This window comes from Etheostoma spectabile, unplaced genomic scaffold (genome assembly GCF_008692095.1).
Source record: "Etheostoma spectabile isolate EspeVRDwgs_2016 unplaced genomic scaffold, UIUC_Espe_1.0 scaffold00001595, whole genome shotgun sequence".
In the NCBI taxonomy this organism is placed as follows: Eukaryota; Metazoa; Chordata; class Actinopteri; order Perciformes; family Percidae; genus Etheostoma; species Etheostoma spectabile.
Window position 1 is genome coordinate 3,134 of NW_022602776.1, and position 5,197 is coordinate 8,330.

The following is a 5,197-nucleotide window of genomic DNA, read 5'->3' on the forward strand; positions in this document are numbered from 1 at the left end:
TTCATGGGGTCATGACAAAGCATCTAGTGTTGATCTTAGCCTTTGTGTGAGAACATAGGTCTCCACATACATTGTTTTTATGAGTTCAACCCTCACACGGGGCAGGTGTTTAAAAAAAACTAAAAAACACTACTGCTGCTAACAGTGACAGGTGGTTGAACACAAGCACATGAATGAAATTTGTCATTCTTTGGTTATTTCTGAGATTGATACAATGAAAGGAATTATTTAAGAGTGGTAGCAAACCAATGAAAAGGGTTATAGAACATATGTGGTATGTCCTTGGACATACTATCCAAGCAGGGAGATGAGTACAGATATTTGGGTGCTATCAAGATGGATGTAGGTTGCCCATTGTTCATTTAGACTACCAAAACATTGTTATGATACAAACCTGCTTGAAAAACAGTCACAATTCTTTTTAAAGACTTGCGCATGGAACACAAATGATATGATAGCATCTGAATTTGTCCATGTCCATACAGGCATGTCAAATGGACAACTCATCTAGCAGAATGTGCAACTCTACGCCTGAACAGGGACTTGAACCCTGGACCCTCAGATTAAAAGTCTGATGCTCTACCGACTGAGCTACCCAGGCTTCAAAAGCAAGTGACTGTGGAAAAAACCATCTGCTGAACTACAGATTAAAGTGCAAGTAAATGAAGACCATTGAGCTGTTGCCATGATCACAGTCTTCTGGACAGCAGGAGGGTAGACCATAATTTGCACAATGCAACACCAATGTTATTGCACAAACTGGTTGAAAAATGGCCAAAAAGGTTAATTAAAAAGCTCAAAGTCACAACTCATCATGGCGACTAGCAGACTGTGAACATCCTGCAAACCTGCATGACAGATGACAATAGCGAGCACTTCATACATATCCCAGAATCAAGCTGTTGCCTTACCAGGGACTTGAGCTGTGGTTTCTTTTTCGCTGAAAACGTTGATAACCTAATGCAATTTATGGCTCCAGACAAATAAACTTTACTGCTAGTTGGTACAATAAAACAACTCTCCCTCTTGATCCGCTTCCTCTTGACGGAAAAAATCCACCAGATGACTTGCCATCCAAGCAGGGAGATCAGCACAGAGATTTGGGTGCCATCAAGATGGATGTAGGTTGCACATTGTTCATTTAGAGATAGCACCCGCATTGTTATGATGCAAACCTGCATAAAAAACAGTCACATTTCTTTTTAAAGACTTGTGCATGTTACTTAAATTATACAGTGTCTGAAAGTGTTAAGGATTGCCAAAGTGTACAATTTATCATGGCATCAAGCAAAATGTGCAACTGCACGCCTGAACAGGGACTTGAACCCTGGACCCTCAGAATAAAAGTCTGATGCTCTACCGACTGAGCTACCAACGCTTCTTAAAAAAGAGGGCTGTGGGAAAAAGAAGTGCCGTTATTGCTTCCTAAACCCAACCGTCCCATTGTTGTCCCACATGTCATGGTTAACACAAATATGCCGTTTCGTTATTTCGTAAATTATTTGGCTGCTGGCTTTTCCTCCTCTTCCTCATCCCAGTCAGTCGCCGTAGTTCTAGTGCCAGGCTGAGACTTCGCTCCCCAGTGTGACGTCATCGCCGAATTGACTTAATAAACCAGCGAATACTAAAAATACCAAAAACTAACTTTTAACATTATTTGGAGACATTTAAAAAATGATATACATACATATCTTGAGTGCTTTTTGTACCCAATAATCAACAGTGGTGGTTAACCCGCAACATTCTGAGACCAATTAATGCAAAGAAAGGACTGGAGCAACCAAGACTATAATTTCAGGGATCATTTCTAAAATTTCTGACTTGAGGAATGTGTTTCTAAAGTGTTTGGTCTCGCTGACCACGATGATGAGTCGTGATATTCCTTTCTGAGCGTGAGACTGACAGACGGTAAAGGTTCACTTCATATGCTTTCTGTCATTGATGATTGTTCTTTGCTTCTTTATGGAGCATTGAGGAAGGGAATATGATCAGAGTGGTAGTAGCAGATATGTAGAAATTAAATGTGTGAAGGTAACCAAATATGCTAAGTCATAGTAAGTCTTGAAGTATGTTTAGTCCATGCTGGACAAGGTTCCTTGAAAGGGTTAACACCTACTTTCTTGACTTTAATGTCTTATGTCCAGTGTAAAAATGTAAACTGAGTTAAACCATGATTCAATTTTATTTCTATCTTTGCTTTTCCTACTTTGACATGTAAAAAAATTTGCATTGTTTGAAAGCCCATCTCTACACATCCATGTTCCACTCCCACAGGTGTTTCCACTTGACTAATCAGACGGTGTGGCCTTTACAGGCTCAGCTTGATTGACATGTATTAAAGGGGTGGAACGGTACACTGAAGTCCCGGTGGACGGGATGGCGTGTTGTAACGAGGTTTGAGTACATACAGCAAATACCTGAAGCCAGGTTACTCTACGAGTGGATACGGGGCTTTGAAGGTGATGTGGAAATCCTGATTGATTCAGTGATTTTTTTTGGCCCTATTTGTATTTTGAGCTAAAAGCTGGTTAAGCACTGTAGGGAGGAGACGCTGGACAGTTTTTTTTGTCGTTCCAGTGATTGGCATGTCTGGGTGATGGCGTTGGATATCCGGTTTGAATCCAGCCTGAGGCCCTTTGCTGCATGTCACTCCCCCTCTCTCTCCCCTTTCATATCTTCAACTGTCCTCTAGGGATGAGCGAGTACAGCATTATCTGTATCTGTTTACCACATGAATTATCTGTATCCGGATCCGTACTCGGAGTGGGCGGGGCCTACACCGGAAGTGGTCATATTTAACCAGGAAGTGGGTCAGGTTCTCTTGAAATGTGCGGGGCTTTAACTGGTATGTTATTTAAGCATGCAATTGATATGAGTTGATCAAAAATTGTTATATTTATTGCTGATTTAAAAACTATTTACATGACAGCATCGAGCTTCAGATCAATCAAACTATATACAGAACGTTTTTCAACAATTAATACAACACATGCGGTTGCAATTATGAAGTAAAATGTAATGAACAAGAGTTTTCATACTCAATATAAATTTCTTTTTTAACTTTTTATTTTTGTATGATCAGTGTGATTTTTTTGTTTTTGGTTCTTTTTTAATTTTTTTATTTTTTTCATTTTTTTATTTTCACACCTGGGGCCTGTTGCACGAAAGTAGAATAAAGATATCCAGGATAAGTGAAAAAGCGCAGCTTGACTTAGTGTGATCTGCTCATCGCGGCTTAATCGGTTGCACGTTTGCCGAGCCAGGATGAACAGGTGGAGCTATGTCCAGCCAGGTGTAGATAGCTGGGATAAGTGCACGTTCACGGCTTTCTCAAATAGACCACGTTATCGATCACAGATTTACTGATGCAGAGATGAGAAGACGCATGCGCCAAATGTTTCACCCAATGAGCAGCAGCTTCTAATGGAAAATAACGAGGAGGGGAAGAATATGGAAAAAGGGAAATACGGCTCTTATCAAACGGAGAGAAAAAGCCCGACATAGCGGACCCGATTGAATGTGTGGGGGTTTAAAATGATCTACTTTGCCTCAAAAGTGAGCAGAGGGAACTAATGTTCCTCGGGAAATGGACCCTACGGACTTTAGGCTTAATTTCAAACCCTTTTTTACAACGTGAGAACATGTTTTAACCATGCACAAATCTCTATAAGCTATATCTAATTCTTTGTACAATTAATGTTCATACAGAACAATCAGAAAGGGACAACCACTAGAAAAAAAAGTAAATGACTTCAATACACGCTGTGAACATATATGTAAAACAATATTCATGTTTTTTTATTCTTCTGACAAGTGACCGCACCAAAATAAAAAAGATTAAGAAGCATTGTGGTGTTCCCAGTGTGATGAATGATAACTACACTACATACGTGCTGTATATAGGCCACGTTATTGGTCCAGGGATGTGAGACTTATTGAGAAGGTTATGAAACCAATGTAAGCTATAATAAAAAACATTAGGCCCACTTATTAAGGAGTAACACAAACTACCCTTCATTAGAGAAGGACAAGCAACAAGAAAATTAAATCATGAATGTATTGGTCTCTGACCAGTCTGCCATCATTATCATCTGAGAATATCGCTACATCAATATCGTCACACTTAATCTCCGGAGCGCGTCCTGTAGAAACCTGAAGCTGAGACCACGGACGCTGCGCTGCTCATCTCTACTTTTACAGAGAGAGTGGACACTCACGCGACTCGCAAGTCTGCTGGCAGGCAATAGCCACCGGGCAGCAGCCACCGGGCAGCATCCACCGGACAGCAGCCACCGGGCAGCGCCGGCCACCGGCCACCGGGCAGCGCCGGCCACCGGCCACCGGGCAGCGGCCGCACGCCAGGCAGCCTCGACACACTACCATCCCACCGGGAAAAGTCCCACTCCGCATCAAGGTGCCAGTGCAACCATTTCTGACCATCTAAACAGCTGTAGTAGGGTTTAAATCAAACTCGCGAAAACAAAAGTGACAAGTAGGCTAATGCATGTTAATAAAAATAAAGCAGAAAACATGCAGAAGACAACGCAATAACTGTTAAACACGTTTATTTCGGATCAGACGGCAGCTGATTTGACACATGAGACTCCAGGATTAATCTTAGCCCGGCTGTTAGCCTGCTCTGGACCAGGCTAGCCCCAAAGAATAAATCTCCATGGTTACTTGGCTGGGCTTAATTCAATCTGGTTTCGTGCAACCGAGTCCAAGCTAAATTCATCCAGGATAACTTGAATATCCCGGCTTAATCCCTTATCCCGGTTTCGTGCAACAGGCCCCCGGTGTGGAAATAAAAAAAATAAAAAAGAACCAAAAAAAAAATAATCACACTGGTCATTAAAAAATAAAAAGTTAAAAAAAGAAAGTTATATTGAGTATGAAAACTCTTGTTCATTACATTTTACTTCATAATTGCGACCCATGTGTTGTATTCATTGTTGCAAAACGTTCTGTAGTTTGTTTGTTACCATGACAACACCATTGATCTGAAGCTTGATGCTGTCATGTAAATAGTTTTCAAATCAGCAATAAATATAACAATTTTTGATCAACTCATCAATTGCATGCTTAAAATATCATACTGGTTAAAGCCCCGCACATTTCAAGAGAACCCGACCCACTTCCGGGTTAAATATGACCACTTCCGGTGTAAGCCCCGCCCAGTCCGAATACAGTTCCGGAT

The 5,197-nt window shown here is 41.2% G+C and overlaps 2 non-coding genes across 2 annotated transcripts; one reads left to right on the forward strand and one right to left on the reverse strand.

Annotated features, from left to right (window-relative positions):
• Positions 1-528: 528 nt before the first annotated feature.
• Positions 529-601, reverse strand: trnak-uuu (transfer RNA lysine (anticodon UUU)). The gene has a single exon. It is a non-coding gene; the product is annotated as a tRNA-Lys (tRNA).
• Positions 602-1,782: 1,181 nt separating this feature from the next.
• LOC116675164 (small nucleolar RNA U3) lies at positions 1,783-1,998 on the forward strand. Its single transcript, XR_004328304.1, has one exon. It is a non-coding gene; the product is annotated as a small nucleolar RNA U3 (small nucleolar RNA).
• The last annotated feature ends 3,199 nt before the right edge of the window (positions 1,999-5,197 follow it).